Genomic DNA, 12,732 nt, shown 5'->3' on the forward strand with positions numbered 1-12,732 from the left:
CGTGCGATATTGTGTGATCGCTGCCGCAGTGAACATTATCGCTACGGGAGCATCACATGTACATACCTGCTCTGCAACGTCGCTCTGGCCGGCGAACCGCCTCCTTTCTAAGGGGGTGGTTTGTGCAGCATCACAGCGACGTCACGCGGCAGGCGTCCAATAGAAGCGGAGGGGCGAAGATGAGCGGGACGTAACATCCCGCCCACCTCATTCCTTCCGCATTGCTGGTGGAGGCAGGTAAGGAGATGTTCATCGCTTCTGCGGTGTCACACATAGCGATGTGTGGTGCCGCAGGAACGAGGAACAACATCGCTAATAAGCACTAAACGATTTTTTGTTTCAGGATGACCTCTCTGCGGCAAACGATTTTGACTGCTTTTGCGATCGTTTAAGGTCGCTCAAAAGTGTCACACACTGCGATCTCGTTAATGAAGCCAGATGTGCGTCACAAACACTGTGACCCCGACGATAATTCACTAACGATATCGTAGAGTGTAAACCCCGCTTAAGACTTTATTGTGTGAAACCGTTATGCCAGGCACAGAGGAGTAGGATGTACAAATAGCAGTACTACCAGGAACTGTGGAGTGGCCTGCAGTAGGCCTTGAAGTTAAATGTACTGTACCGAAAATGTTCAAGTGTTGTGCCCGCAGTAATGATGTATCAAAAATACTGGCAAAACTGTTAGTAAAAGACTGTTAAGAAAGAAACCAGAATCCAAGTCTATGACTCCCCAGAGGAAAAATCCTGATCTGCACAAGGACTTAATCATAGGCATGGCTTGCCCACATAAAGTCCCCACACCCAGCCAGGAACAGTGCAACTAATCCCTTCCCCTTGCTCTGTGGAGGTGTCCAGAGCACGAACCCAAGAAAAAGGACTGCCAAGGCGTCTGTTGCCTGCGACTACTGCCCCGCGCCACCCCCACTCATGCAATGCCCTGCACCAACGATATCACATAGCACAGCACACGCAATCAGGAGGAACTATTATGGTCTACTCTATATAAAAGCAGAGGCAGAGAATGCAGGAGATACCTGGACAGTGAGAGGACATCACATTTGAAGGCTTAACAATGGAGATAAGGAGGGAAAGTTTTAAAACACAGAATCAACATCACAGATAGTGAACTTGGGGATGCCCGATAAGTTGAGTGGCCACCACCATGTCTGACCAGGGAAGTGAGCAGAGGGGATTACCTCTGACTATATTCCCCAGAGTTAATTTTCTAAGATTCAGGAGGAGAAAGGAGAACTTGGAACAGACCCATATGGAGGTGACACCACGCAGTACTGTATTCTTATATTTAAGATGGTACCTTTATGGAACATATGCCACTAGTAAGATCTACCTAAAGGATATATGCACACATTTACTATTTGCAGCAGATTTTTCAGCCTTGTTTTTGTGTGCATTTTTTATGCACTTTTGCTTGCCTTTTTTTCCATTCATTTGAAAAATACTGAAAAAAAGGCTAAAAGAATTGACATGCTATACATGTGAAAAAAATCTTTAAGAGTATGTGCCCACGATGAGGCCCTGCTGTGTCCCAGAAGCAGGAGAGCGCAGGAGACCGCAGGGACCCGTGCCAACGATCAGGTTTCAGTGCATTGCGGTCTCTCACTTGTGTTCTCCTACAGAGCACACTTGCAACTCCGCAGCAAAGAAGTGACATGCTGCGGTATGGAAACATGCACCGCAGGTCAGTTTTTGCTGTGGGCCGCACATGCACAGTGGGCACAGGATTTCTATTAATCCCATCCACTGTGCTTGTACTGTACATCGCCGTGTTTTGGACACAGCAAAATCACGCTACGTCCAAAACGCTGCAAACACTGATCGTGGGCACGGGTCCTAAAGGTTCGAAATTGCAAAAAAAAAGAAATAAGCAGCACGTGGATGATATTTCAGAAATCTCATTTAGGCTTCCACACTCACACTTACGTGCCTGCGGTACGTGTTTGCCTTTTTTTACACGTACCGGAGACATGTACACATGTGTGCTTAGGTAATCCTAATGTTTTGGACACATGTAAGTATTTCGGAACGGAACATGTGTCCGTTCCATGCTTACGTGAGTTCCATACACTGACATGTCAGTGTTTCTGCGGCAGCACGGGTGTAACACGGCCCGCACCCGTACCACACGGATGCGTGCCCACGTGACATGCGCCGGAGAAACACACGTGTCAGGTTAAAAATAAAAAAAACACAAACTCACCTCCACCATACCTGCAGTCTCTGCCGCGGCTGTCCCCTGCATCCGTCCCCCAGTGAATTTGAACAACGCTTCTTCTTCACTGGGGGCTGGAAGCAGCGTCAGCGGGGCGTGGCCTGTGCCGGAAACTGTGAATCAGCACCACAGACAGCTCCGGAAGAAGCAGGTAAGACGGGACTATCAGTTCTCCGTGTGTTATTACGTATAACACACGGAGAACACGTACGTGCCACAAAAACGGCACACGGGGAACAAACCACCCCTTTAACACGTACGTGACAAAAACGTTACGTTTTGTCACGTAAGTGTGGCAGAGGCCTAAGGCGGGCTTTGCACACTGCGACATCGCAGCCCGATGCTGCGATGCCGAGTGCGATAGTGCCCGCCCCCGTCGCAGCAGCGATATGTGGTGATAGCTGGCGTAGCGAAAATTATCGCTACGCCAGCTTCACACACACACTCACCTGCCGTGCGATGTCCCTGTGGCCGGCGGCCCGCCTCCTTGTTAAGGGGGGCGGGTCGTGCGGCGTCACTGTGACGTCACACGGCAGGCGGCCAATCGGAGCGGAGGGGCGGAGATGAGCAGGATGTAAACATCCTGCCCATCTCTTTCCTTCCGCATATCCTACGGAAGCCGCAGTGAGGCCCGTAGGAGATGTTCCTCGCTCCTGCGGCTTCACACACAGCGATGTGTGCTGCCGCAGGAGCGAGGAACAACATCGGACCGTCGCGTCAGCGTAATCATGGATTACGCCGACGCTGCACCGATGATACGATAACGACGCTTTTGCGCTCGTTAATTGTATCATCTAGGCTTTACACACTGCGATGTCGCATGCGATGCCGGAAGTGCGTCATTTTCAATTTGACCCCACCGACATCGCACCTGCGATGTCGCAGTGTGCAAAGCCCGCCTTAGGCTGAGTTCACATGTCCTGTAATCATGCTTTAGAATGGATCCTGCAGAGATTTTTCGGCAAAGTTATTTCTGCCGGATACATTTTTTTTTAAATGGCAGTCTATGGAGAACAGATCTGTTAATGGATTGCAGTCTATCTTCAATTTGAAATGAGACATGTTAGAAAAGAACAGATCCATTACAAATGCAAGAAAAATGGATGACTAAACAGCAATTCATTAAGGGATCCATTTCCATAGACTCCAATGGAAAAAAAAAACAGATCCAGCAGAAATATGCTTGTTAACAACGAATAAAAAAAAATGTGTTGCAGAACTTTTTTTCCCAACAGATCTCTGCAGGGTGATTACAGGACAGGTGAACTCAGCCTATGTTTGCTTGTTTCTATTTCTGCAGGGAAAAAATGCAGCAAAAATGCAATAAGTGAACATGCCCGTAGGGAATAGGATATTTAACAAAAAAAATATCTAGTTTGTTTCAAAAACAGATTGAAACCTGTGACTGGTTCTTGTCTGAGCTGCAATTCCACACACAACCTGTGGACAGTTGTGGCGCTGCTTCTAAAAGAAAATTGTTTTTCTAAACTTGTAAAAAACCTTTGAAATATGCATGTCAGAATATCATCATAATAAACATCGAGTCTTAGCACAAATCCCATCTCAATGGTTATAAAAGACCCTTCTGCATTTGTGGCGCCCTGGACAAGCCAGGGGCCACAGAGAACAACACCACAACACCCCTCACTCCCAACAGGCACACCGAAGTCAGACACAAACCCTTGTTGCCTTCCTCCAGGGGCTGATGTCCACACCAGGGGGTGGAGCCAGGCGGTTGGTCTCCGCCCACCAAGGAGTTCACAGTCCTGGAGGAGGGAAAACAGGCAGTCTAGTTTGGAGGAGGAAGTGGAAGGAGGTGAAGGAGAGAGATAGAGTTTGGAGAGGAGTGAAGAGAGTTGAGAAGTGAGAGTGAGAGAGGAACAATTGACAGCAAAAGTGCCTGAAGTTGGTACGGGTGTGTGGCCCGGACAGATCAGCAAGGTTGGCAGACGGTGGTGACCGTCTGCAGGAGTGGCCGATTGGAGTCTACCGTAAGGACCGTGGACGGGTGGTGGCCCGGCGGTACCAGACCGGTACGCAAAGAGAAGCCAGCACCAGTGGCAGGGGCTTTTCGGACCCCGGCAAGGCTAGGAGTCACCGTAAATTTGCCGAATCCGTTAGTGAAGGGGACCTCCTGGGTTTCCAAACAGTCAAGTCCCGACAGAAGGTAACAGTCCAACCCAGTGAGAGAGACACCGCCACCGCCAAGGCAACCGTTTCTCAGGGCCAGTGCCTGCGGGCAAAAGGGACTCCTCCGGCCCATATCCAAGTCGGGGAGCGGGTTACCGGTGGGAACCCATTGGAACCGTACAGACAGCGTAGGTGCAGGGAAAAGACAGTCACCGCTAACCTGCCGGGAGCAACAACACCGCAGCCGTCCGAGGGACCCGTCCATCCAGCCGCTTGTTTTACTGTGAACTGTGTCCTCATCATTGGGCTGAGTGAGTACCACCATGCCGTGCGGCACAGCGCTGACCCCGCGACCCTGCACCTCATCAGGCCCCGCAACTCGCCTGTCATCCATTCCTACCCTATCACCGGGCCCCAGGACAACCAACCCCCTACCCACGGAGGGGAGAATTAACAACAAAGCTGCTCCCTGTCATCGCTCCCGGGATCCCTGTCCAGAGCAGCGGTGGTGTCCACAAAATCACCACAACCGTGGGTGGCGTCACGGACAATATCCCTAAAACCAAACCACCCCTTTTTCACTCACGGGCGAGGAGCGCCGCTCGAATCCCCGGGATCCGGCCCATCACTCGAGCCACCGAGCAGTGGCAGCGGCAGCCGGACCTGAGCAGTGGGAGAGCGCAGCGTCCCCTCCTCCGCCCGCGACAACTTGGCGTCACGAACAGGATCCTACCGTTCTACCGACTGGTGGAAGTGCGCCTTGTGTGACCGCTGGAGGTGTCCGGCCGGAAAAATTGAAAAGCCGCCATCTTGGGCGCGAAGAGTTCCCGCTCAAGCGTCTCCTCGAGTAGTGGAGGCACGAAGGCCAAAACCCCGCCCCTGTAAAGGAGGGGCCGAAAAGAGACTAAGGGGGACGAAATGAAGGCTGGTCGCATGTGAGCGCGGCTATAGAAGCAGGGATGCCAGGACCCTGCGGCCATTGACTGGTTCCTGGAAGAGGCCGCTGCTAAAGATGCTGAGTCCGACCAACAACACCGTGGTCCCCGCGCCTGGCCCCGCAGCGTGGGTGGAAGTCCGGACCGTCCAGCTAAGCAGCCGTCTGCAGGTCCGCATGCAGCTCCTCCTGGAGGAGTGGGAGGCCGACATGGCGGAAGTGGTGGCGGCCATACGGAGACGCGAGGTGGAGGGAGTCTTGGAAGGGAGGGTAAGTGACCCACGCCCCTGTACCCCTAGTGGGTCGGTCATCGCGGCTGAGGGACCCGGTCCATACACGCTCGCCCTGCTACCTCCCCCCGCTACCCGTGTTGGCTGCTGCTGCCCCGCCACTAGGCCCGTTACCACCACCACCGGTAGCGGTACCCTGCCAATCCGCCCCGGCGGACCGACCTGCAGCAGAAGCTCGTCACCGCCCTGATCCGCTTCCATGGAAGAAGCCGAAGGCTGAGGCCATCAGCAAAGATGCACCGGAGGCACAGCGGGGATGCAGCTGCCAGGAGGCAGAGCAGGCCATGTCACAGCAGGGTCCCTCATTACTGAAGGTGCCGGTCGTAGCGGACACGGAGGAACTCTGGCTGGGTCCGTCCCCCGCACACACTGAACCGGAGCAAACAGAAAGTGCTCCAGACTGGGAGCGGCAGCAACGGCAGCTGCGCAGGGAGATCGATGCCCGAGAGGGGTGTAGAGCGGATGTGCATGCCCGCATGAATATGGAGGAAGATCACCCGCAGCGAGCTACCATCGGGGTCCACAGCGGTGCACCATGTGAAGGTGGCACTAGAGCCCCGCGATTGAGGATGGACTGTTAAGTCGGTGGTCCTCCGCCTAAAAGTTGTCCCCGTTGGGACCACCAGTGTTTGAAGTTTGAAAATGAATGATAAGCGAATGATACCGTGAAAAAGTCACCTGATTGTCGATCCTGATTTGGAACCGGTCGTAGCCGGCAACTGGTCCCCGTTTGGACCCCCTTTTTACAAGTTTACATAGAAACTTCTATGAACATGCCTGAGAACTTGCAAGGCAACCACAAACTTGTGGCCTGTAAATATTGTTGTTACAGCTTCCACCGTAACCACCTCCGGAGAGGCAGATTGGAGGAAGGGCCCGCAGTGGAGCAGGCTGGGGCCCAGCCACCACCGGAACCGGTGGCGATCCTCTGGGGGTTTCAGGGGCTCCCCATGGACGTGGGTCCCCTGAAAAGGTCAGAACCCGCTCGGGCAATTTGTGCAGGACTGGGTTCAAGGGGTGCTGCCCGTTTGCTTAGGGGCAGCATCAGGGCCAGGTTGCTTGGGTGGGAGAGAGCCGTAACCGTTTACGCAACGTTTTAAGTAAGAGTGCCTCCCGATGTGGGAAGATGTTAATATAATTGTATGTCTGTTACCGTTTACATTTTTCTATTTTTTAGTTGGTGAAAATAAAACCGGTGATGGACGGGCAGCCTGTGGATGGTCTGCATTTAACTAAGGGGGAATGTGGCGCCCTGGACAAGCCAGGGGCCACAGAGAACAACACCACAACACCCCACACTCCCAGCAGGCACACCAAAGTCAGACACAAACCCTTGTTGCCTTCCTCCAGGGGCTGATGTCCACACCAGGGGGTGGAGCCAGGTGGTTGGTCTCCGCCCACCAAGGAGTTCACAGTCCTGGAGGAGGGAAAACAGGCAGTCTAGTTTGGAGGAGGAAGTGGAAGGAGGTGAAGGAGAGAGATAGAGTTTGGAGAGGAGTGAAGAGAGTTGAGAAGTGAGAGTGAGAGAGAGAGAGGAAAAAGTGACAGCAAAAGTGCCTGAAGTTGGTCCGGGTGTGTGGCCCGGACAGATCAGCAAGGTTGGCAGACGGTGGTGACCGTCTGCAGGAGTGGCCGATTGGAGACTACCGTAAGGACCGTGGACGGGTGGTTGCCTGGCGGTACCGGACTGGTACGCAAAGAGAAGCCAGCACCAGTGGCAGTGGCTTTTCGGATCCCGGCAAGGCTATGAGTCGCCGTGAATTTGCCGAATCCGTTAGTGAAAGGGACCTCCTGGGTTTCCAAACAGTCAAGTCCCGACAGAAGGCAACAGTCCAACCCAGTGAGAGAGACACCGCCACCGCCAAGGCAACCGTTTCTCAGGGCCAGCGCCTGCGGGCAAAAGGGACTCCTCCGGCCCATATCCAAGTCGGGGAGCGGGTTACCGGTGGGAACCCATTGGAACCGTACAGACAGCGTAGGTGCAGGGAAAAGACAGTCACCGCTAACCTGCCGGGAGCAACAACATCGCAGCCGTCCGAGGGACCCGTCCATCCAGCCGCTTGTTTTACCGTGAACTGTGTCCTCATCATTGGGCTGAGTGAGTACCACCATGCCGTGCGGCACAGCGCTGCCCCTGCGACCCTGCACCTCATCAGGCCCTGCAACCCGCCTGTTATCCATTCCTACCCTATCACCGGGCCCCGGGAGAACCAACCCCCTACCCACGGAGGGGAGAATTAACAACAAAGCTGCTCCCTGTCACCGCTCCCGGGATCCCCGTCCAGAGCAGCGGTGGTGTCCACAAAATCACCACAACCATGGGTGGCATCACGGACAATATCCCTAAAACCAAACCACCCCTTTTTCACTCACGGGCGAGGAGCGCCGCTCGAGTCCCCGGGATCCGGCCCATCGCTCGAGCCACCGAGCAGCGGCAGCGGCAGCCGGACCCGAGCAGTGGGAAAGCGCAGAGTCCCCTCCTCCGCCCGCGACACATTTGCCCCTCTTATTTCCCCTATTAGGCCTTTTTCACATGTCAGTGATTCCAGTACATATGATGTTGTTTTTATACATACCGGAATCACGGACATACGCAGACACATTAAAATCAATGAGTCTGCGCACATATCAGTGTTTTTCCAAGGACAGTGTGCTTCACATGGAGACAAGTCGATTTTTCTCCGGCAGCACTGATGTCACACGGACCACACATTGGTGTGATCTGTGTGACATGTACCAAAGAAAACACGTGTCTGAAATAAAATGATTTTCTATACTCCCCTATCTCCAGCCCTGCTGTCTTTGGCACTGCTGTCACTTGCTTCAGGGCCCACTCATTATGCTCATGAATATTCACTGCACCAAGGCCCCAGAAGCAGCAGCGCCAGAGACAGCAGCGCCGGGGACAGGTGAGTAAAAATTTCCTGGTCTCTGTGTGCTATCACGGTGTTACGGGGGGCTGTCTGATAATAACTTAAAGGAGTATCAGACAGTCAGGGTCCACCGTGCAAAGACTCTGCTGCAGACTATGGCAGAGTGCAATACCTCTGTTAACTCACAGAAGGATATAATAAGTAAGTAAAGCAATTCCTCCCTTACTTGGAGGGTGTGTGGAATGATCTCTGTTAATAATCACAGAGACAAAGGCAATGTGTGCGAAATGGCACCTACCTAGGTCCGCTCTTCTAGTGGTGCAAAAGAGACGAACAGCAGCGTAAGCCGCACAAAGCTCCTACCTGCGTTCGCTCCACTAGTGTGCGAGGACATGAACCACTAGATATGGCACCTGCCTAGGTCCGCTCTTCTAGTGGTGCAAAAGAGACGAACAGCAGCGTAAGCCGCACAAAGCTCCTACCTCTGTTCGCTCCCCTAGTGTGCGAGGATATGAACAACTGCCAGACGCAGTATAAGGAACGTTACCCTAGCGGCAACGTCCACCTACGAGTCGAACCACAAGGCCCAGCCAGACCATGTGCCTCAGGCACCTGCCTATGTCCGCTCCCCTAAGAGGTAAGGATACGGACAGCAGCCGAAGCTGTAAGGTATAAGAACGCTACCCTGCCAGTAGCGCTCACCTAGCATAGACAGAGGAATGCCTAGAGGAACGCGCACAGAGCGTCTACTCTTATGCATGAACCAAGAGGACTGAGCGCCATGCGGCGTGTGTCAGGGTCTTATATAGACTCTGTGCCTCATCCAAGATGGAGGACACCAGAGCCAATCCGCTGCCAGAACGACAGGAGTGACGTCATGCTGGCCTATCACGGAGCAAGGCATCACAAGCACATGACCAGCGACCAATCGGCATAGAAGGTGTCAGAGACATGTGACCTCGTGTCAGCGATGATGTCACCCGCACATGTGCAATGGCTCCAAGATAGGACTTAGTCTCTGGCGCTCGCACATGTGCAGTAGCAAGAAATCTGGACTTAGTCTCCAGCGCTCGCACATGTGCAGTAGCAAGAAATCTGGACTTAGTCTCCAGCGCTCGCACATGTGCAGTAGCAAGAAATCTGGACATAGTCTCCAGTGCTCGCAGCAACCGTAACAGTACCTCCCCCTCAAGGGCCCCCCTCCCGGCGACGCAGGTAATCGGCAACTAAGTCGGGAGCATGGACAGCCTCCTCAGGCTCCCAAGAGCGATGTTCTGGGCCGTAACCCTCCCAATCTATCAAGAAGAACCTGTGCCCTCTAACCATCTTAGAACCAACTATGGCTCGTACCTCATAGCTAGAGCGAGAGGAATCAGAGGCAGGAGAGTGCACTTCACGAGCGTGAGGTAAAATAGCCGGCTTTAGCAGTGAGACATGGAATTTGTCATGAATCCTAAGATGGACGGGTAACTTCAATTGGTAGACTACAGGATTCACCTGTCGAAGAACCTCATAAGGACCCAGGAAGCGAGGAGCAAATTTGACAGAGCTCACTCTAAGTCTCACGTGTTTTGCAGAGAGCCACACAAAGTCCCCTGGAGAAAAGACAGGAGCCGGGCGACGAAACCGATCGGACATCGTCTTCATACGGTCCTTAGCTGCTTGGATCGACTCTTGAGTCCGATCCCAAACCTCTCTGGCATTAGTTGCCCAGTCGGCCACAAGAGGAGGAGGTGCAGCAGCGGGAAACGGTACCAGTACCCTAGGGTGTTGCCCATTATTGAGTACGAACGGTGTCTGCCCAGTGGCCTCAGCCAGCGAATTGTTAAGGGCAAATTCTGCCCAGGGTAGGAGGGAGGACCAGTTATCGTGGTTCTCAGCAACAAAGTGTCGAAGGTATATAATCATAGATTGATTGGTACGTTCAACCAAACCATTGGTCTCCGGATGGTATGCCGAAGAGAGATTCAACTCAATTTGCAGAAGGCTACAAAGATCTCGCCAGAAACGGGAAGTAAATTGCGGGCCTCTATCACAAATGATACGATCTGGCATCCCGTGAAGCCTAAAGACATGCTTGAGGAATAGTTTGGCTAGTACCCTGGAAGATGGGATTCTCGATAACGGTACGAGATGAACCATCCGGGAGAAATGGTCCGTAATGACCCACACAAATCTATGTCCCTGTGAACATGGAAGATCACCCACAAAGTCCATGCCTACCACCTCCCATGGTCTATCTGGCACTGGTAAAGGATGCAAGAGCCCAGCCGGTCTCTGCCGTAATGGACGGTTGCGAGCACACGAGTAGCAGGAACCGACATATCTCTTGACGTGGCTGGCTAAGTGTGGCCACCAATACCACCTCTCCAGTAACTCTCGTGTCCGCCTAATACCAAAATGCCCACCCACCTTTGAGGTGTGGGCCCATGACAGTATATCATTCTGTCGATCAGGCGGAACAAAGGTCTTGCCCGGTGGGATTTGGTCTAATGTCACAGGGGAGAGCGTATGAAAAACCCTGGAGGGAAGGATAAGACGAGGTTCGTCAATCTCTTCCTGGGTAGAAAGCATAGAGCGAGACAGGGCGTCTGCCTTGTTATTCTTACTCCCAGACAGATAGTTGATGGAGAAGTGAAAGCGGGAGAAAAACAAGGACCAGCGTGCTTGGCGAGGATTCAGACGCTGAGCGGTTTGTAAGTACGTCAGATTCTTGTGATCTGTATAGACCTGGAAAGGATGTTTCGCTCCTTCCAGCAAGTGACGCCACTCCTCCAAGGCTAATCTCAAGGCGAGCAGTTCCCTATCCCCAATGGTATAGTTTCTCTCTGCCGGTGAAAAGGTTTTCGCAAAGAAGAAACACGGCCTTTTTCTACCTGCACCGTTCTTTTGATACAAGACCGCACCAGCACCCACTGAAGAGGCATCAACCTCTAAGAGGAAGGGCTTACTCTCATCGGGTCTTTGAAGAACGGGTGCAGTTGAAAAGTGTCTTTTTACTGCCTCAAAAGCCTGAGATGTCTCAGTAGACCAGGCTTTGGGATTAGCACCTTTCTTAGTCAAGGCCACCAAAGGGGCCACCAAAGTAGAAAAATGGGGTATGAACTGCATGTAATAATTTATGAATCCTAAGAAGCGTTGCACCGCCTTCAAGGAATGAGGTTCGGACCATTGTAGGACAGCAGAGAGCTTCGCAGGATCCATAGCCAGGCCCTCTTGTGAGATAATGTAACCCAAAAAAGGCAATGAGGACTGCTCGAATACACATTTCTCGAGTTTAGCAAACAATGAGTGCTCCCTTAAACGGGAAATGACACGAACGACATCCTGACGATGAGTCTCCAGATCAGGAGAAAAAATCAGGATGTCGTCCAGATACACCACTACTGAGGATAACAGTAAATCCCTGAACACATCGTTTACGAAGTCCTGAAATACTGCGGGTGCATTACATAACCCAAAAGGCATGACGAGGTATTCATAGTGACCGTCTCGGGTGTTAAAAGCGGTCTTCCATTCGTCACCCTTTCGAATTCGTACCAAGTTATACCCACCCCGCAGATCCAACTTCGTAAAAACTTGAGCTCCTCTCAGTCTGTCAAAGAGCTCCGAAATTAAAGGTAATGGGTATTTGTTCTTTATTGTGATTGCGTTGAGACCCCTGTAATCTATGCAGGGACGCAAATCACCCTCTTTCTTCCGAACAAAGAAAAACCCAGCTCCCGCGGGAGAGACAGACTTACGAATGAACCCCTTCTCTAAACTCTCTCTTATATAGGTCGACATGGCCTCCGACTCAGGTATCGACAGGGGGTAAACCCTGCCTTTAGGTGGAACCGAACCTGGGATAAGGTCTATGGCACAGTCATACAGCCTATGGGGTGGAAGAACCTCAGCACCCTGTTTGGAGAACACGTCAGCGAAATCCAGATAGGGTGTAGGTATGGGAGAGAGATCAGTAGATGCAACCGCAATGACCTTAGGTGGTAAGGGAAGACATCGGGACTGACATTTCGAACCCCAACTAATAATGCTGTCAGACTCCCAGTCAATGTGAGGAGCATGAGTCCGAAGCCATGGGAGACCCAGAAGGACGTCGTCTATACCCTCAGGCAAAACAAGAAAAGAAATCTCCTCTATGTGATCCTGAGACAGGGAAAGGCGCAAGGGAACTGTCCTCAATGTAATGGAGTCAGACAACATAGTTCCATTAACAACACGGACAGGAATAGGCGCCTCTAACATGATAGAGGGAATATTGTGTCCCTTTAC

The sequence above is a fragment of the Anomaloglossus baeobatrachus genome, chromosome 3 (genome assembly GCF_048569485.1).
Source record: "Anomaloglossus baeobatrachus isolate aAnoBae1 chromosome 3, aAnoBae1.hap1, whole genome shotgun sequence".
Lineage (NCBI taxonomy): Eukaryota > Metazoa > Chordata > Amphibia > Anura > Aromobatidae > Anomaloglossus > Anomaloglossus baeobatrachus.